This window comes from Ceratotherium simum, chromosome 2, assembly GCF_057802395.1.
Source record: "Ceratotherium simum simum isolate JZ-2026a chromosome 2, ASM5780239v1, whole genome shotgun sequence".
Classification (NCBI taxonomy): domain Eukaryota; kingdom Metazoa; phylum Chordata; class Mammalia; order Perissodactyla; family Rhinocerotidae; genus Ceratotherium; species Ceratotherium simum.
The window spans coordinates 81,932,635-81,955,129 of record NC_141901.1 but is presented as its reverse complement, the minus strand read 5'-3'; the positions used below and the strand labels follow the sequence as shown (position 1 = coordinate 81,955,129).

Below are 22,495 nucleotides of genomic sequence, written 5' to 3'. Positions count from 1 at the left end.
TTCAAGCCTTGCTGAAGTGCATTATTCCAAGGCACAAATAATATTCTGAGTGCTGCTCAATTTATGATACTAAATGAGTTACTGAGGACATACTGTGTTCAGTGTGTGACATAGAAGGGACTAAAAGTAACAGCTTGGAAAAGTTGTCAATAGATTCACGAGTTGGTTTGGAGATGTAAAGTGACAAATGCCTCACCAGAGACGAACCCTGGGGACGCAGTACAGCCATCCTTGAGACTTCTCCTCCTGCTGTTGGCAGGTGCTTCCCTCTGTGGGTGGACAAAATTCCAGATGTAATCATTCAACACTCAAGCCCTGCTTCCACAATCGGCTTCCTAGTGGGGCTATTAAAATTGAAGCTCTACAGAGAAATTAAAATAGCAGTTGTCGTATCATCTTAGGAAGAAAAACACTAATTTTTAATCCAAAGAAACCCAATATACGAGAGCAACAAAATAAAGAACAGACTTAATAGCAGACTAAATCATCTGAAAGAGATGGTAATTAGAAATAACACATTCTTGGATAACCTGGGTTTTTTCGGGCTATCGTAAGATTATAAACATGCTTTGTCTGTAAAGTCAAATGGTGGATCTTCCTAATAGCAATTCCAGTATGAAGACGGATTCTGAGCAATGAATACAATGTGCTGCAGGCACTTGCTATAAACCCACAAATCAGTAAGCTATCTATCCTCTTTGGCCATCCAGGTCTAGAATATTAAATAGGAAAGCCTTAAAAACCTGGGTTCCATAAGCTTTCATTATATTGGAGACAGATGTATCTTTTTTAAGGATTCAGGACTATGAGTATTGATTCTATCAAAGAGTTCTGGGAACATGAACAGAAAAGAGATTCTCATGACTTCATGACCCTCAATATAATGTGTGCATATAATCCATGTGAGCCATGTATATTTTATAAAATTATTGATGAGAAAAGGGATCCCTTTAAGCCTTTACTCTTTACATGATGTTTCTCCACCATCCTCTTATCTTGTTGCTTTGAGGCTTTTCTAAGTGGTTGCTGGTTCGTGTCTCTACTCAGCTTTTCTACCAGCATCTTCTGTGCTTCAAGAATTGTCCCAGGGGCCGGCCCCGTGGCGTAGCGGTTAAGTGCGTGCACTCCGCTGCTGGCGGCCTGGGTTCGGATCCCGGGCGTGCACCGACGCACCCCTTGTCAGGCCATGCTGTGGCGGCGTCCCATATAAAGCAGAGGAAGATGGGCACGAATGTTAGCCCAGGGCCAGTCTTCCTCAGCAAAAAGAGGAGGATTGGCATGGATGTTAGCTCAGGGCTGATCTTCCTCACAAAAAACAAAAGAATTGTCCCAGGGGGCGTGTCCCACACGCCTGGTGGCGTAGTGGTTAACTTCACACATTCTGCTTTGGCAGCCCAGCATTCACAGGTTCGGATCCCAGGCATAGACCTACACACCACTCACCAAACCATGCTGTGCCAGTGCCCCACATACAAAATAGAAGAAGATGAGCACAGATGTTAGCTCAGGGACAATTTTCCTCAGCAAAAAGAGGAAGATTGGCAACGAATGTTAGCTTATGGCCAATCTTCCTCACCAAAAAAAAAAGAAAAAAAAAAAGCGTTGTCCTAAAGCTTGCAGCCAGTTTGTATTGTCATTGCTCTCGATACTTTTGCCTCTATACCCCTTCCCATCTTACCCTAGTCCCGCAAACCATTTACAAATAATTGCTATTTAAGAGTCAATTAAGCATTCACAGTGCTCCTGTTTTGCAGGAAAATTGGCAGTGAACCAGAAAAGCTGATGCCATCATCAAATTATTATAACACTTCTGAATGGAACTTTCAATTTCAAGGCCAAAAATAAGTTGTTATTTTTTTTACTTCATGAAACTGCTTTATCATCGCTCAATATTTATTGAGTGCTGGTGGTATTTAAGTCATTTCTCATAACAATAACTTATATCTATCCATTTTTATCTTAATCATTTTTTAAAATTTTGGATAAAGAAGACCATTTACATATTAACCCTGACACATAAAAAATGCTCTATGAATATTTATTGTTTGAATGAATGAGGAAAACTTTTCATTTGGTATTTGGGGTTTTATTTTCACAAATAAAGTACTTATAGAAATAAGTATGGAAAAGCATTACCAAATTCATGGATACACATACCACAAAATACTTGGTGTTAGACTATTTCTTTAGGCCTTAGATATATATATTTTTTTCTCCAGTGTATATGAGACAGTAACAGGTCTTTTATAATGGCATAATGTCAAAAATAAAAGGCTGTGGACAAGAAAAGGGGGCCTTTTTCTGTAGCTGTGCTCTGACAGAAAGAGGGAGTGGTGGTTTCAATCTGTGAGTTACACGATTGAAGGCAGTTACTCAGGGCTCATTACGTGTGGTTTGAAAGGCTAAGGATAGATATGTTCAAAGCATAGATGTCAACGTCTTAAAAGCCACTCATGGGTTAGACAACAGCTTCTTCTTTAAGCCACTTAATTTTTTGTCTCAAATTAATATTTGATTATTCCTTGGAGCACTTGACATGGTCTTTATGGTTTCAAGATGTACAGCAACCACCATACAAACTAATATTAAGCTGTGTCTTCAAAACCCATAGAGAGAAGGTGCTGCAACTAAATGCTTTAGCACCTAACTGAAGTAATTAACTATAGTAGACAGATTTAATGCCATGATGGTTTATTTTAACCAAGGACAAAGGTAGAGAGAGGCAGAGGAGAAGAAACGGATACAGTGGGAAAGTAAAAACTTAAATGTCAGTGTCGTCCATGTCATGAACAGTGGCTTTTGCTACTTTCTGAACTATCATGTTCAAAGCTGTTGATTTAAGCTCTTGCTGGTAAACATGCTTTTTATAACCTCAACTCATCCATATTTCACACCAGAGACTTCATAAAAGAGACAGATTTATAATTTTCTGTCACTGAATTCAAGATTACCAATTATTTCTTTATTGAAATTTTTGCATTCTTTACTAGAATAGGTATTCATAGCTTTATAGGCCTTTTCTTTTTTCTCAGTCACTCAATTTAGATTTATGAAACCTAAGAGTTTTCTCCTGCAGCAACTCACAAAAACATTCCACTTCAAATTCACAGTGCCTCAATCAATGTAATTATTTCCAGGACCAAGCCATGAGTTTTAGAATTTATATGCTTTAATAATTCTATATTCTTGAATTATGTAATGATTTTACATGAATGGAAAATAAGGATTTTTTGAGGACAGAATATGTGGGAATATTTAAAGATCTCTTTGTAGAATAATTGGGCATTCATACTTAAAATTTTAATTTCTCTCTGTGTACAATCCAAGATTTAGAACTTTCCAAATAATATCAATAGAATACTTTCAGAATACTAATTATGTTGAAGTTTGCAGAAATAGCAGAGAATTTCAACCCAAATAATATACAGTGAAACTGCAAAAATGAGGATGGGGGTTTATGAAATGTGTGTGATCTTTTGAGCCTGAGAGCTTAAGGTCATTGTCCACAAAAGGATGAACAACACATCCTATCATCTTCTACAGGCACTATGCTCTCTTATTGAGAGAGTTTTGTCTCTGGTGCAGTTGTAATATGTGTGGAGTCTGTGGGGTGTTTGAAAAATATGATCAGCCAAATTTCCTGAATTATAGTCTGAGAAATGGTTAGGACCTAGAAAAAAACTATCTAAAATATGTCTTGAAGAATCTGACATTTCTTAGAGGGCTAAGAATGATCCTATTCCACGTGAAGAGATGAGTGGTGATCCCAAAGGAAGAGACGCGGGGTTATCTGGTACTTAGGATTTTGAAGACTGGAAAAAGGAACCCCCGGCTCGAAGCAGACACAGCACCTCTTGCCAAGGCCTATGCCTGAAGAGCAGAGACGAGGCTGGACTTCATCCCTCCCGCACAGGCACCTAGTGTTGACACCCCTTACACAGCCGCATGTTACAGCCCTTGATTAGGCCCCAAGTAGTCCAACACCGAGGGATGGTACAGAAAGTGAGACCCAGACACCTCTTCTTTCCAGACATCTCACCTGAAATGTTCCCTATTAACACCTCGACCATACACTCATCACTCAGAATGGGAATTTCAATAAAGGTTTGAAGAATAAATAAATAAAATAGAAGTGGGTGTCTACAAAAGCTGAAGAGCTGCAAGTTACTCTCTAAGAACGAAGGATTATTTGGATCTAATACTATGTGTCTAGCTAAATATTGCTTATATAAACTATATATGCTTGTTTATAGTTTATATACTGTTTATGGTGATCTTCACAATAACTCTGTGAGATAGACAGAGCCCAATATTTTTAGGCAGATTTTTTCATTAAGGAACAGTATACTGTTCAGAGAGGTTAAGTGGCTTGCAGAAAGCTACATGTCGTGTTAGGTAGCGCCACAAGTAGAACTCACCTTCTGAATGCAAAAGAGACAGTAAGTGCTATTGAGATTCATGTGAGAGAAACAGAATATTTTGAATTTTGAGAAGATTTTATGAAATGATTGTTTTCAGCTTTTGCTGAATATTGATGAAGGTAGCATTCATGGAAAATATGGAGAAGGTCATCCACAGCTGTGTTAGTACAGTAGTCCCCCCTTATCCACCGGGGATATGCTTTAGGACCCCCAGTGGATGCCTGAAACTGTGGGTAGTACTGAACTCTATATGTCTTATGTTTTTTCCTATACATTCATACCTATGATAAAGTCCAATTTATAAATTAGGCACAGTAAGAGATTAACAACAATAACTAATAATAAAATAGAACAATTATAACAACATACTGTAATAAAAGTTACCATAGAGCTTAGCAACCTCAGCATATCATTTTTTTTTCTTTCCTTATTAAGTCAAGAACTTGCACCTTTTCACTTAAAGGAAGCACTTTACGGATTCTCTTTGGCATATCTGAATTGCCAGCATCACTATTATTGCCCTTTGAGGCCATCATTAAGTAAAATAAGGGTTACTTAAACACAAGCACTGCAATGCTGCCATAGTTGATCTGATAACTAAGACAACTACCAAGTGACTAACAGGGAGAGAATATACAGCACGGATCCCCTGGACAAAGGGATGATTCACATCCCCAGCAGGACGGAGCAAGATGGCTCAAGGTTTCATCACACGACTCAGAACCACATGCAATTTAAAACTTAGGAATTGTTTATTTCTAGAATTTTCCATTTAATATTTTCAGACTGTGGTTGATCACCAGTAACTGAAATCGGAAATCGAAATTGTGGATAACGGGGGGGCTACCGTAGCTCTATTTATAGTTTTTGACTTTTTTAAAAATCTTTCAGACATTTTAAAAAATATACAGCAACTCACGTTAATTTTGACATGTTTCTCAATTTGTTTTTTAGTGTGTGAATGTGTCTGTGTGTTGGTATGTGTATAATTTGATATTGGATGCAGGAATAACTACAACCCATTAAAGGAGGTCCAAAATAGAAGACAAGGGTAAAGAGTTAAAAAGAGACATTTTTGGTGGAAGTTACTAGTGAAGATTATTATAAGAAAGGTTATCAGTAATACTATAGAATCATTTCTGATCATTCTCATAGATAGGCAAGTTTTCATAAAGTACTCTTCAAAAAACCAAAAAGCAATAAGCATCCCACATGTAAATGACTCCTCATTAAGTCATTTTGTTCTCTTGTCTTTGTCCAGAATTTTTTAAATTACATGAAAATCCAAGGTTAGGTTAGGTGGCTATTAAGGCTACATATTTTCTTGGGATGTCATGAAATGCAAATGTTAAAAATTTTGGGATTCTAGAGCTAGGACAAGAATTGTAAATATTCTGTTTTATGAGTGATATAAGTGCACTATATATAATGTTGAACAAGTCACATTGCAAATGAGTTGAAATTGTGCAATTCAGAGTTTTTGTTTATCCTCCAGGGTGTATTGTTTTTATATTTTAAAAACATAAATATAACAAAGGACAGTATCAGAGGCCCTTTGTAGAGTCACATTTAGTGGTGCAAACTCCAAGTTGCTACAATGTCAAAAACACAGTATACCTTGAAGGTAACAAAACAGAAAACTAAGGCAAGAAAAAAAACCCTTGCATTTTATGTAAAATATTTTGGCTTTATCCTAAAAAGGGCAAAAAAGTATGGAACTGTAACATTCACGTATGGCTTATGAACATACTAACAGCAAGATTTGGGATTCAAAAAACCCATCCATTCTGTTTTCATCAGTATTTCTGTCCTTTATCCTCTAAACAATATGCTGAAAAGAGAAGACCTATAATCAGTGAAATTTTCAAGACACATTTTGATAGAAATAAAATCAAGTAAACTTGCTTATATTTTCCAATGGTGAACCACACCATATTGTATTCTAGCTTCTCTTAATGCATTGATTTTATCACTTGTTTGTGTGGGATCCCTTTAAAGAAAAAATTTTGCAACTGCTTTCAAAGTACGAAAATTTTACATCTCAATTTTCGTCTGTTTTTGTGGCTTAAGAATATGCAGCAATTTTTAAGAACTGTTCAAATGAGGCAGACCATAATGTAAAATGAACAATGAAAGAGAAACCTTTGTAGTAAGAGTCTGAAATGTCAATAGATTAAGAACTCTCTGGTTTCTAATGCTGCATTTTCAGACTTCTTTTTGAGGAGAAATCTCCTTTTACTTTCTTTCTTTCTTTTTTTCATAAGATTTAAGAAATCCTCCCAAGATTTTGCAAGCTCCTTTGGAGGCTCTCCATACTGACGGCTGCAGGCTGTTCCTTCAGGTGACTGTGAAATCTTCTTCATAGAAGTCAGTTGAAATTATGCTCGTAGTAATCATGCTGAGTTTACACCAAGAATAGATAGAGCAAATAAATATGTATAGGATCAATTTTTACATTCAATTAAATATTTGCATTTTACTCAAATAATTAACAGGAGGATGAAAATGATCTTGTGAAGCACATTATACACATTTATATAGCATGCATTACTTTACCAGGGTTAAAATATTATCATTATGCCTGATATGCACATGTGAAAGCAGATCCTGGGAATGAAGCATTTATAGTAAACATCCATATGTTTTAGTAAACACAATTGCACACTTTCCAGAGTAAGCAAATGTGTGAATTCCTTAAATGGTATTGAAGAATTAAAATAGTCACTCTTTTTATATCCCTAAAAGAAAAAAAAAAGACACTAAGTAGAATGCTTTGAGATTGTGACAAAATATCATGATGAAAATAGTAGCAACAAGAACCTATTTTGATTTAATACATATTATATATATATATATGTATATATCCATCGTACTAAGTCTACAATTTAGGCTCTATCGTCCTCATATTTTACCAAAGGCTGACCTTAGACAGACAGGCAATTTAGTAATTTTCAGATGATAACTGACTTAGTAAAACTTAAGATCTAGTCTTAAAGAACTAGTCAATTATAATAAAGCCAATGTTTACATAGTATTTACAAATTTGAGGCACTGGACACTTTTCTAAGTACTTTCCATATATTGATTCATATAATCTACCTTATTTGGTTGATTCTATTATGGTCTTCATTTTACTGATGAGGAAACTGAGACACAGAGTGATTAAATAACTTTCCAAAGGTCACACAACTAGTTGATGACAGCAAGAATTGAAATGTAGCCATTCTAGCTCTGAAGTATGTCTTAACCGTGCTTTTGGCTTAGATGCAGTTTTGTTAGCTTTTACATGATTCAAGATTGATCTGATTCTGATAATTCTTAAAGCCTTAACTTATAAATATCCAAAAGCATTAAATGTCTTCTTTTTGCTTTGCCTCCCTCTCTGTAGTAGCATATTGGGATTCCCAGTAGCAATAAGAGTGGTGGCACTCCCCCCTCTTTCGATTAGGGACATCATTGTCTTGAGACCCTTCACATTTTCAGCTCTTCACAATCTCATGACTTGGGGAGAAATTTCTACTCTTCATTAAAAGTTTACTGTTGGGGTAGCTGCCCCTAAGTAAGGTAATACTTTTAGGCTGTCTGTTAGGTTGTCTCTTCAAGAGAGATACATAGGAAATAGGTGGCATATGAAAAACATTACTATGAAGAGTAATGAAAGTACTTATATGAAAACGTCATAGGAAATGAGCTATGGTTAAAGCAAGGAAAAAGGAACTACATAAACTCATCCGCTTCTTAAGTATCCTTCCAGTGTCTTTCTGTTGCATTCCCAGGCTAGGAATCAGGGCGATCAGGACTCAGGCAGAAATTCAGAAATGTACTGTTAGAACTCCACTGATGCCCTTTCTGACCCTCTATGAGCAGCGTGGTTAGGACGCAGGTCATATTCTAAACATTCACCCAATAAGAAAGGCTCATGACACCAACCAGTTTAGGTATGACTGGGACTCATTTTCCATGAGTGTGACTACATTTATCACAGCTGTGGGAAAAAAAATTCCCACCTCTTGCGTGTTTTCTTATCTGAAACAGAGGGCCAGAAGAAAGAAAATAACGTTTTTATACTAATGGCCAAGTGTCTTAAAACTAACCATCAGAGCCCAAGCTCTTTGTCCCTGGGTTGGGTTTCATCTACAACTTCCAGCTTATGGTTTTTGAAATGCATTTGACAACTAGCCTCACAAATCCTAGACTTGGTTCCTGATATAATCATTTCTCAATACCCCAAAACTTCTCGTTTTCACGGAAATTCTATAGTATGTTGAGCACCTTTTAGACTTATTAAAATAAGATACTAACTTTTTTATTAGTCACCCAATTTTCAGCATCAAAGAGTGATGTTTCACCAACAAATATGTGAGCTCCCCATATAAGAGCAGCACTACGTGGAGTGTTTAAAACTCTCAGGCTTATTCACTCATGCACAAATTTGTGTTAATACTGTGTGTCTTATTTAAACCTTGCCCACATTTTCAGGCTTTCCAGTTAGTGAAACAACTGCTTAGGTATAACCATTGGGATTTCCCTTTATCATCCCATTACCACACCTGTACTGATTTAGTAACTAAGCCATTTCGGGGGAGAGGAGGCATGTGGGGTATTTGACAATCCAGGATACAGAGTAAGAAGAAATAATGTGAGAGGAAAGCCATGGTCCAATTTCCTGAGAGGATTTAGCAGGGCTGGGGGAGTTGGAGAAAAACTGGACCCGGCAATAGTAAGAGTCAAGGCAATGAAATGCCATTTGCCGACTGGGACCTCTTCCCTCGTCTCTTCCCTCCTGGTCCCGCTTTAAAATTCCTTGTTACCTTGAAAGTTCCTAATAAAATGGAAAGTATTGTGTAAATATTAATAATAATCAGTCTTTATGCGCTAGGACTTAGGGAGAAATAATCTCTGTTCCATTTCTTTGTTTTCTTTCCCTTCTTCTATGCACTTGACCAGATCCACACACCCACCCCCCAGCATACCCCCACACCCCGTCTTGACAGGGAGTTTTTTCACTGTGGCCCTGTATTTCTTCACTGACTGTTGCTCATAGTCCTTCTATTTGGGGAGCAAAATTTGGTTTCCAGAATTTCTTACTATTGGCTAGTTTTTAACAAAATTAGCTGGCAGTTATCAGATAATTGCTAGATCTGTCAAAATTAATTTTTATCTCTTTTGCTTAAATAAGGGGAAAATAACCATTTGAATCAATGTGTGACTAGGATATGCTAACAGACTCATTTAGCCTTAACCATTTATATCTCCAGAAGTGAATAGATTTTACTCCACTTAAATAGACATATTCTTGATGCTAAGTTTCATCTTTAGCCATAATACATTCACTTATATGAAAGGAGTCTCTGTAATTAGTTTTAACCTGTAAATGGAAAGATAGTCTACAATATGTTTTTCTACATCAGATCAATTTTTCACTAATTCTTTTTTTTTTGGTGAGGAAGATTTGCCCTGAGCTAACATCTGTTGCCAATCTTCCTCTTTTTGCTTGAGGAAGATTCGCCCTGAGATAACATCTGTGCCGATCTTCCTCTATTTCGTATGTGGGACACCACGACAGCGCGATTTGGTGAGCAGTGTGTAGGTCCACGCCCAGGATCCAAACCTGCAAAGCCCAGGGCCACCAAAGCAAAACAGGAGAACTTAACCACTACACCACTGGGCTGGCCCCATTTCACTCATTAACATCCAAAAGTGATAGTTTTAATAACAAAATCCAATCTGTCAATCTCACTAAAGTTATTCTATTAGCATTTGACCAGAATAATTTTTAAAATCATTTATCGTTCCAGTCATCATGCTATAAATATTGGCTAATATGGTTATCATTATCTTCTTATTGATATGTTTACAAAGCACTTCAAATAGTGCCTGATCTATAATAAAGTTCATATGTTCCATCATCATTATCTCATTGAATCCTCTCAATAGCCTAATAAAGTAGAAAATATTATGATCCCAATTTATAGATGAAAAAATTGAGGCTATGAAGTTAGGAAACTTGTCAATGATCTAACAGCTAATAATTAGTGTAGCCAGATCTTAATTGCAGACCTATCTGACTCTAAATAAAGCACATGGAAGATTCCCTAAATTTTGAACATCTTTCTATTCACTTGTCTTTGTACATCTGGTAACTTGCAGAAGAAAAACATATAAAAATCATCACTAAAGCGTCTCATGGTAAAAGAGGAAAAGTTAGAAGAAACAAAGATTTGTGTGTATACCAACAGGTAGCACTATTTCATCTAAACTGTCAACTATTTGATCATAGCAAAGACTCGATAATCCACATTCCCTACCTTTTCATTTCTTCCAGTGGACAATGAATAATCATAACAATAAAATGTCATTGCCTAAGCAAGTGGAAGGATGAGAGAGGGAAATTATGTAGACATCTGTTTTAGCAATAGGGGGTATAGATGATTCATATTCAAATCACAGTACATTGGGATTCAATGCTCTGGGGATATTACAATCTAAAAATACTATCAGATCAAATATACGTGACTACACACTGCAAGCTTAGCGAAACATCCCATAAGAAACTAAAGTGATAATGATTAAGCTAAACTAAAAATTAATTTATAATTAAAAAGCAAGGATAACAGCAATTAAAATCCTGGCCAACTGTAGACATTTCTGCTTCACCTATAACAAATTGTCCTCCCCTAAATCTGAGGGAATAGTTTCAAGAATTGTCAACACTTCTGAGTATAAAATTAAATTAGTCTTCAGGAAGTTCTAACAACTTGATATTTTTGGTATATATATACACCAAATGCTAACATCATAGGTTACTAGTACAACAAAACAAAACAAAAATCTCTTAGTTATAGATACAGATAAGATAGGTCTACAGAATAAAGCCTGATTTTTCATTAATGATGAGAACGACAAGTTGTAAATTTGGTCAGTTTGAGGATCTTTGGGAGATCAGTTAAAGCCTACCAATTTTTCTAGAACATTCTTCCAGAATCACTGAGATAGAAAATATTTATGTTCATCTCAAGGGAGTAAAGTTAAATGGTCTATTTCAATTTTATCTCAAATTACACTATTTTTTTAAACAATAGAAATTGTTTTTTGTGTCTTAGAAGTGTTGTGAACTTTAGAATTCTTACTCATTTGTAGTATACTTAATGTTTCCAGAGGCTTCCTGAGACCCACTGACCATATTCCAATCTAGGGTGAAAGGAGGAGAGTGGCAGGGCTGAATTCAGTTTCTCCCATTCATAGCTAGCTGGACATTTAGCGTTCCAGATTTAATCTTTTGTTTAAAAAAAAAGAACCATCTCCTCACAATTTCCCCACCCAGGTGCCACTTTCAGACATCTGAACCTCCAACCAATGGCCCCTATTCATAATTCGGAATGACCACTATTGTAACCACACTCCTCCCCCTAATCTTGCTCTTCCTGGGGAAGAAAAATAAAAATGTTTAAGAGCCTAAAACTTTAACAAGCCTTTGCCTTTATTTCATATGACACTTTGACTTGCTAGCTAGAAAGATTGCAAATTGGAGCTGAATTATATTTTAAATGAGCTAACTATGTTCCAATAGGGGAAAAATATTTAAAAGACATATCCTGGCAATATCATGCAAATCTAATCCAATAAGAACTTTTCAACTTTACAAAATAGAAGAGATTGGATTTTTTTTTTAAGATCCATAACTACAGTTATAATAATTTTACTGAAAATAGTTGAATAATTAATGTCAGAATATGATGTCATAATAATTGGAAACATGATGTAGGAAATACGGATATTTTATATTATTATATTAGTTACAAAAATAACAAGGAAAATAATAACTATAATACCATGTGATAGGCAATGTTACAAGCACTTTATAATCACTCTTCAAACCTGAGGCAAGCAGCATTGTCTCTTGCATAGATTATTGCAATAGCTTCCTACCTGGTCTACCTGCTAATGCCCTTGACACCTACAACCTATTTTTGGTATGGCTGTCCAATGATGCTTTAAAGAATAAGTCATGCCTTACCCCTTTCTTGCTCAAAACCTTTCAATGGCTTTCCATTTGTCTTAAAGTAACACGCAAAACGCTTACCCTGTCCTACTTGTTCCTATATAAGGCGGCCCCCAGGACTTCCTTGATATTATCTCCTCCTTGCTCACACTGGCTTCCATGATTCTCCTTAAACCTTCCAGGTATGTTCCTTCCCCAGGGTCTTTGCATTTGATATTCCCTCTACCTGGAACACTTCCTCCAGATGTCAGCATGACTTCTTACTTTTCCTCCTTCACGTCTTTGCTCAAATGTCATCTTCGCAGTGGCACTTACTCTGAGCAGACAATTTAAAATTGTAGTCCCCACCTCAACATGCTTGTTTCCTCAGGTGCCTTCCATAACAGCACTTATCACCATCCTACGTATTATAGACATTTACCCACTAATTTCCTTTCAGCCTCTACTCACTAGAATACAAGCTCCATAGAAGGCTTTTTGTCTCTTTCACTCTTGTAACTCCAGTCCTTAGAACATGCTTAGTACATGAAAGCAAGTAAATGTTTGTTTAAAAAGTAAGTATGCTAAACAACAACGAGATACCATTGCCTATCTATTAGAATGGATAAAATCCAAAACACTGACATGACAACTCCAAATGCTGGCAAGGATGTGAAGCAATAGGAACTGCCATTTATTGCTGGTGGGAATGCGAAATGGTACAGCCACTTTAGAAGACAGTTTGGCACTTTCTTACAAAGCTAAATATAATCTTACCATATGATCCAGCAATTGTGCTGTTACTCAAATGAGCTGAAAACATGTCCACACAAAAACTTATACACGAATGTTTATAGCCGCTTTTGTCATAATCACTAAAGCTGGAAGCAACCAAAATGTCCTTCAATAGGTGAATGAATAAACAAACTATAGTAGATCCAAGCAATGGAATATTATTCAGTGATAGAAAGTCATGAGTATCAAGTCATGAAAAGTCATGGAGGAACCTTAAATATATGTTGCTAAGTGAGAGAAGCAAGTGTGAAAAGGCTACATACTGTATGATTCCAACTATATGATATCCTGGAAAAGGCAAAACTAAGGAGGCAGTAAAAAGATCAGTGGGTGCCAGGGCTTTGGGGGAGGGAGGGAAGGATGAATAGGTGGAACACAGAGAATTTTTAGGGGAGTGAAACGATTCTGTATGATACTGCATTGGTGAATATATGACATTATGCATTTGTCAAAACCCATAGAACTATATACACAAATAGTGAATCCTAATGTAAACTATGGACTTTAGATAAAAATAATGTTTCAATATTGGTTTATCAATCATAACAAATGTACCACACTAATGAGCTATGTTAATAACGGGGGAAATTGGAGGTGGGGAGTACATGGGAACTCTCCATACTTCCTGCCCAATTTTTCTGTAAACCTAAAACTGCTCAAAAAAATAAAGTCTATTAAGTTAAATAAATAAGTACATTTAGTTGGTAATTTGGTAATAGATAAATATATTAACTTTTTAATCCTCACGATGTCACTTTGATGTAGTTTCTATTATTATCTCCATTTTGAAGGTGGGGAGACAGACTCCCCAAGTTATGTGACTCTTGTCCAAGCTCACACAGCCAGTTCTTGGGAGTGGTAGGTGTGTAACCCACAACGGATCATCTCCAGAAGCAGCACTCTGAACTCTACTCTCACCAAAGGCATTAAATACACAAGAGAAATACAGTGACAAAAGAAAAGCTATAGCATGAATGCAGGCCTAAATACGTTTTTTGTCACGTGTGCAGAGGCGGCCCACGCCATGTGGTCAGAGAGTGAAGGCCTCTGTATGTGGTAGTTGTGCTCAGAAGAAAAGTACCATTCCAGAAGGAAGCTTGATAGTTTGAGGGTTTTGTTTGTTGTCATTGTTTCTTATCTTTGCTGTTGCCTTTGAAAACAATTTGATCACTGTTGACATGCATAGTCTTTTGGTGATAAATATGAACATTTTCTACATTACTACATTGATCTCAGTATGGATAGATTCAGAGACATCTTTTCTATGTTGCTTCTTAAACCATTTGTGGGGCTAATATGTGTGAGGCTAATATGTGCTATAGAGCGAAGGATGGGTTGAGTAATTTTTGTAAAGGATTTTTCAATATACCTGAGGTGGCATTTACGTAAAATCAGAGATATGGCAGGACAGGTCATTGAGTGTGAAACAGAATTCCAGTCGACTGATGAGCCCCTCAGGCACATCACCAAGGGCTTTATGATTTTCTTCTTTAAAGTCGTTTTGAGATTTCCTGTTATCATGACAATCCTTCTCAAAGTCTGAATCTTCAAAGTGACGTTTTCCCTGCATTGCCCGAAATAGAAATTTCACGCCATCTCTGCCTGTGGCAGTAATAAAACAACCCTAATATTCAGCCTCTTTCCAGATTATACAGTCTGTAATAGGATATCATTATAACTTCTTTCCAAAGTATAACATCTATCCAATTAACCTTGAATATTTTTTAAGAAAGCTCACAATAGAAAAGATAATTGCATGGTTGTCAAAAATTATGACTAACCAGGTACAATAGAGCCCCGTAAAATAATTCCTATCAAAAGATTAACATTTACCATGTTCATTAATGAAACATATTGTGAGAGATTTAAAAATAAATAACTGGAAAAATAGTAAATAGTTATTGCATGCAAAATATACCACCGAAATGAACTAAAAAGGCTAGAAAAATACATTAAACACAGTAAAAAAATACATTTTCTGCACTTAACATAGGAATATGCCCCACCATATAGAAATTATTCTCTCCATATACTTGTTAAAGAAAGAACAGATGAAATAAAATGCTTTTCTTGCCCCTTTGTGGTGTCAAGCGGGTATTCTATGAACAGGTTTCTACTGTAGCTCCTTACTAAAAGTCAAAGCCTTTAAGGTATAGTCCCTGGTAAGAAATAGCAGGGAAAACCTTTCACACATATAGAAATGGAGAAAATTGCCAAAGAAAGGAAAAAAAGCCCCCTTGACAGATAAGCCATAGCTCTGCTTACACAGTAATTTATGGTAATATCAGAAAGTTTTTGATAAAATTTCACACATATTGCAGGGTAGGACATTGGAGAAGATAAAGGACTCAAAGAGATAGGGGAAAATTAAACCATTTATAAGAGAGGGAAGTATTTTGTAAAAAAAATTTGGCAATTGGTTTTGATAGTCATAACAATTTATGTAATTTCTGTGTGCGTTAGGCACTTGCTGTCTGAAACAGTGGCAGCCTAACATTTCCTGCATTGCTATAAAAAGTCATTTTTGAGAACGATAAATATGGGAAAGTTTTAAAAATACGTATACACAAAATTATTATAACACATCCAGTAATGTTTGTGAGCTAAATTTCTATCATTTGACTAGTTTAGACCTTTATCTTTATTTTATTTGATAGCAAATCAATTTTCCAATAAAATAATTTTGCCTTTGGGGTTTATAATGAAAAAGCAATTTAAAATATATTTCTATAAATACTGAAAAGTACTTTCGTACTAGACATGCAGTAAATAAATGAAGAAATATTCACACAAGTTGCTACTTCCTTTCTTGTTATCTGAAAAATAATGAGCCTTAGTTTACATATTTCTCCATCAACCCCTGAAGCTCTTAAGGTCAAAGCTTGAATATAATATATTTGTTATTCTACAGAATTTTATATTTTGAATTTTAAAGTACTATTTGATGCTCTGATTTCACTTTCAATGTTAAAAAATATAAGTGGCATCAATGAAGAGCTTTTAAATGAGTTTTTTTTTAATATTCTTCAATGACCATTTTTAATAAAGTGGCTCTGCCTTCCTCTGAGCTTCAATGTATCTTTGTCTGTCATTGTCATTCTTACTCATTGATTTCTCAACTCAGTTTCTGACCACAGCCACTATGGAGATCTTCATTTTAGGAAACATAAAAAATTCCTGTCATTCAAAAAAAGCATATTATGAGAACTCTGTTACTTGTTTTTAAAAAATACTGACAGGAAAATTTGGAATAAGAAATACCAGTCTGTCTTTGTTCTCCCTAACAAATTTTTCCTGAGGCACAGCTTTAATGAGTAGTTCTGGAAACTTCTCAAAGAATATGTGTCACTGACCAGGAGGGCTGACCCTTTCAAGCTGGCTGATGCTATTCAATACAGATATTATCAGATTCTGAAGTAACTGGTTTGAGTTTCTCAAGTATTTTGAGGAGATATTTTGTGAGAGTGGGAAGCGTATTTTAATGCCCTTCATATGTTTTCCTGAGAGTGAAAGCTGATCCGCAGGGGCATTGAAAGCATTACAGGCTAATTTCACTGCAGTTTCATGGGTTGGGAGGGAGGTTGGGAGAACCAGGAGTTGGGTAGGGGTTCAAGAACACTGAGGTGAACACTGTTGACCCATTGGAAAATCACTAAGTGCTGGACCCTGTTCTGGAAGGCTCATGTTTTGAGCCTTCACAGCCATTGTGCAGCTCTCTTGAAAATTTACACTGTCATTTTATTTATAGCAGATGTCTCTTAAAGCAAACATTTTTACTTTATACTATACAAATCTTACGGAAAATTGCAAACATAATGTTCAGTTTTGGTCATGCTGTAGAAATCTACAATATTTTCTATAATGGATTATGAGCAAGGGGGAAAACCTGATACTGATCTAAGGCTGAAGGATAAAAGGTAATCAAAACAAAGCTTCTGCAGATGCTTTTACGAAACTTGTTTTAAAAGAAAAGGCAAAAGTTGAAATTTTGGATTAAACCGCCTAAATTAATCATCTTGTCTTCAAAATACATTCTACACTTCAGAATCAAATGACCAGAGCCAGCATGAGCCTTAAGAAATGTGCTCAGTTACTTGGACAATTCCACTGTCTGGGCTATAGAAAAAAAAAAAGTAAAGTTTTACTTAGGTTTTTCTAAGTAAAACTTGTATTTGTTTCTTGTGTATATCCAGTGAAAAAGAAAATCTAAAAATGCATTTCATTTTTCAAGCTAGTTCTGAATTGTAGTTTTCTTGTAACTCAATTTTGGATACAGTGACTTAAATACATGTCCTGTGGCTGCTCAGCAATTGCTGAACTGCCTGACAGAGAAGTTGTAGCCTCTGAAATTCAACTCTTACAATAAAAATATAATGTGCAATTAAATGAGAAAGTAAATTCTACCTAGAAAGTCACACCAGGAAATATAAATAGGAAGAAAAAATATATATTATAATTTTACAGAGGTGAACGTCAGCAACTTTAATTTTCCAAGGAATAGTTCATCCAGCTACAAATACTTACTCCTATATTTGTTTTTCTTATTAGAAGAGTTTAAAAATAGAGAATTATATAAATTTTGGAAATTGAAATCCAGATAAGTAAAACCTACTTTTCTGAGAATTCACTGTTCATTATGCATAGTTTGTAACAATACACATTTCAAAAAGTAACTCAAAAAGTAATGCGGCTATTATGTTTTCACAGCCTTTGTGAGAGTTTAACCAATACAGCAGCATAATCTCTATGGACATTAAAAACAAATCCATGACAAGGACATGAAATTGATGGAAGTTGTAATCATATATTTTTTACTTACGTAATAAATTTATCATTTCAAGGGCATTGTTCAAAATGACCCTACGGGGTTACAATGTGTGGATTCCCATGCAGTTTTGCATTAATATGTGCAGAAAATTTTTACACTCTTAATAATCTGCTGTTGGTTTTTCAGTGGATTACTTATTATTATAATTCTGGTCACAGGTGAGGGTTAAAATATCTCTAACCTTTACAAATGTATTATGTGGCACCATTGACATAGCTTTTATTGCAGATAAAATCTATGACAAATTTTCTGTATGACAGAAGAACATGATTTCATATTAAATTCTGATGATAGAAATATATTTCTCTGCTTGTACTTCTGAAATGTTTTGGATATAGTAACAACGGGCAATACTTCTTCTTCCATTACACCAATAAAATCTCAAAATCCACTTCATTTTTATGGGTCCAGAGCTTCAGTAAATATTTCTTAAGCAGAACCGAAAAGCAGGGCAAAAAGTGTTCAGAATTCAGCTCGCTTCTAACCTTGCTGATCAAAACAGACAAAACACTTAGCTAATTAGACATAATGAGAAGCAGAAAGAGGAAGCCACAAAAGAGCCTAGACATTGAGTGTTACCGTGAAGGTGTATAAGAACTCCAGCAACATTTTCTCAAATATAAGTGTCAAGATAATGGTAGGTCCCTCTGACAGTCATTTAAAAGAAAGAATAAAGCCTATTATAGTAACTTCATAGAGTTATAAACGCACTTGAGTTTCAGAGAGCTACAGACTTGTAAAATGTTTTTGACATTCCATCAAAAACTTGGTATTATGACATTGTCATAATACATAATCATATAGTAAAGGAAGAATTGGAAGTAAATCCATAATAGATTTTTTTAAAACAAATTTCACATTGCATTCCAGACATCTTCTTTCTCCCTTCTTCCCTTAGATTTAATGATCAAGAAAAATGTAGATAGAGAAGTACATTATTTCCCCTGATCCCTTTTCTAAACAGTCTTTTGGAAAAGATGAGAATTCTGGTTGATCTATATTTTTTTCAGGTTTTGGATTGTGAAGAGCCTCAAATAAGCCCATGTCTGATGATCTAAACTGTCTAATATTGTACTGAACACCTCTCCAAGGTTGCCTACTCAGGAGAATGTGTCTCTTTAAATTGCCAGGATGCCTCACAGCTATATCAAGGACTGCATGGATTGTGTTTAAGATTCTTGAGGATCTGCTATACTTGAGTCTCCATCCATTGCTTTCTCTGCATGTCATTAGACACTGACCTAGACTATTTAGGGAATAGGCTTTTAATCATAAGATTACCTGAAACTAGACTCGAGCTTCACGTATGGAGTAGCCAACAGTCACATAAATATGGCTCCCCCCCAAAAGTAACATGTGGCTTTAATTTTATTTAATTTATTTATTCTTTCAATTTTTAAAAAAAAATTCTCGCCCATTGCCTAAGCCTTTGGGCACATGTGCATAATAAAAAACATTGCTGAGCATAAATAATGTATATTAACTCTGTCTATTAAGATTTTCCCAAAAAGTCCATCAAAATGACTTATTTTATAGTCAAAAGTCTCAATTGAAAATCTATTAGTGAAATAATTCTATTAAATTGTATGATATTTCTAACATTAATTAATTACATTTATATCCAGCTCTACAGTGTAATGACTGTAATATTAATTTTGATTTTAATTTAGGAAGAGAATTTGTAAGTTTGCCTCAAGTTTTAGTATTTAATGGTTTTTCCGCGTTTAGACTGCATCCACAAATTGAGACTTTTTCATTTTTCTAGTTGACCAATTAGTATTTCAAACCTTATCTTTACAATTATTTTTTTTTTCTGAGTTGACCAACTTAATTTGCTTTGAGGCAGTAGAGAAACTCCGTAAAATAGACAATTAAGCTAAAAGTTACTACAGAATAATGTTTCATTTTGGCCATATACTGTTCACATTTGGCCATATGACCAGTTACATATTTTCAAAAATATTGGAATTGAAGTTTCCTGTGGCTACAGATAGAGAAATCCAATAACCTGATTTTAAAATAGAATATGTCATACCTGACATTAGTGAGTAAAACCAACTAGGATGTTTATACCGGGTCAGCATAAAATTGGTTCTTTCCCACAATCAACAAATTTTATATCTGGTCGTTTCAACCAAGCAAGAAAACTGGCTTCGAGATTACCTGGGTCAGGATCTCAGTTCCTCCCTAAGGAAGTCACATACTTCTCTATGACTCTTGTTTCTTCATTTATAAGACAAAGATGGATGATGAAATGAGGTAGCAGATATAAAGTGCTTAGAACAGAGTCTCACACAAGTAATCAATAAATGTTTGCTATTATTATTACTACATTCAGTCTGATATTGTTATTCAAGCTTTTCACTTTTAACATATTATACTCCTTGCCTGAAAATGATCTCCTCTTTGTATCTTGTCGTTATAAATTCAGCTTTTATTCATGGTTCAACTGAACACCAGTTCAAGGTGACTGATCTCTCTTGTCCTGGAACTCATGTTGACCCTTTATCCCAAATCACAGTTTAAGACGTGTGTCCTTCTCTAAACATTTCTTACATCCATAAAAAAAGTACAAGGTGCTTTAAGAAGGGAATGCTTGCTATATTTCTTGGGCCCAGATTTGACATGTAATACATGCTCTACAAATGTGTCACAATCAATGCTGCACAGAATCCAAAGAGTTAACTAGCCACTGTTTATGACGTCCTTTACTCTTCCTGGTCAAGTTAGAGAACCACATTGTTTCAACAGAGATCTAGTTTGTTTTTGTTTAAAAACAATAACTCATCTTCCTTTAATGGTGACTCCATATCTGCCTTTGGATTCAAAACACATTTTTATGCACTAAATTTCTTTGGGTTGAGCCTAACAAAGTCCAGGATTATATAGTTTCCCTCTATTATGCAGAGCTTCCAAAACAAGTTATATGTCTTGATGTTGCATTACAGAATACAAATATAGATTCTTGGATATGTCTGTCAGGCTCCTTCAATTCCCTGAAGACAAAACAGAGATGTCCACTATTATTGACACAGTTAAGGGTTACAACTGTTGGGCATAGTATCTATATACATGCAATTCTCATTATCAACAATGGGAGTTCAAGTATTTAAGATTTATATATGAATTTCATTTGAGCCCATTAAATAGGTGTCTTGGATAAAGGGAAGGTAGTTGTTTGAATGATTAGATGCCTAGAAGATGATTATTTTGATGTTTTAATTGCCTCATATTAGTAAAAAAATCTGCTTGCATATTAAAATGAAACGTCTCGAAGTCTAAATTTTATTGCTTATTTTGTTTTGTTACTTTGCTAAAAACAGAGCTCTTACCTAGTTATGATTCCTTTCTTCTCATCATAAACCAGAGTTCTTTAATTCTTCCACTGTGTCATAAAAGATTCAATAAATTCTGATTTGCATTTCAAATTCAGATCTTATTTAGAAGGGCATCAGATTCAATGACAATTACATCACTAGTCTCTTCAGCACTGACACTGGGAAGCCACACTCAAGCTCCTCTGACTGAAGTCCCAGAGGTGGAAGGTCATGCAGTGTTCCTCTTTATCAATGAGTGATTTATGTGTGTGTCAATTCTTCATTTCATTTTTATTAATCAATATGTGCTCATTTAAACCATTTGCTTTGGTTAGGTATTTCATACTATTTGTCTTCTTCTCCTTCCTTTAAGAAATATGTATCTTATTATTTTTACTGCAGAAAGAGGCAATGTTTCAGTGTGATTGGCCACAGTAATATTATCTTTGTTATTTTGTTCTTTTAGAAATATTACTTGAGGAAATTATTTTCATATAATTTTGGAGAGGTATTTTTCCATTTTGTTTTTGCTATTGTCTAAACAATTGAAATGACCAAAAATGTTAAGTACTCATATATGAGTATACATGTGTTTACACATGTGTGTGTGTAAATGACATATATAAATATTTTGACATTTAGTGCCGGGGAGAAAAATAAATCTAGCTCTTGAATAAATGTTCTGTGAATTAATCATTGTTATTCTAGATTCTATATAATTTTTTCCTCTACTTTCAAAGATTGTCACAGTTACATTTTATTTATGTTGCAGAAACTATACATAGTTACAGAAGTTATATTTCTGATAATTAATAAATTTTGCTGACTCTTTAAAGAAATAAGTAATATAAATTCACATGGAAGTCATTATAACAAATTAGTATAGATTAATAAAATTACTACCAAATATTGTGTTATGCAGATGATATGAGCAACAAACAGAAACTAAAGAGAGGAATTTTTAAAAGGAAGTAGTATAAATTTCCAAACTCTTTAGTTATGTTATATGCAAGCAAAATAATTTTATTTTATGTGTAGAGTGGAGATTTTAATGCATGAAATTTTCTGATTTTAGTTTATCAAATTATTTGAAATCCTAATTATTGTATTTGATTCAAAATTTTAAGATGTTAGAGTTATCCAGACAAAAGCT

The 22,495-nt window shown here is 35.0% G+C and overlaps 1 long non-coding RNA gene across 5 annotated transcripts in view; it reads right to left on the bottom strand.

The window, feature by feature from the left end:
• Positions 1 to 22,495, bottom strand: part of LOC147918073 (uncharacterized) — a 67,393-nt gene that overhangs the window by 5,711 nt on the left and 39,187 nt on the right. For 4 of the 5 annotated variants that reach the window (XR_015556197.1, XR_015556199.1, XR_015556198.1 and 1 more), the window contains one exon: positions 197 to 269. This is a non-coding gene — a long non-coding RNA (uncharacterized LOC147918073). Of the gene's footprint in view, positions 1 to 196; positions 270 to 4,899; positions 7,160 to 22,495 lie in introns of those variants that run through there. The other variant, XR_015556200.1, reaches the window with a different exon arrangement.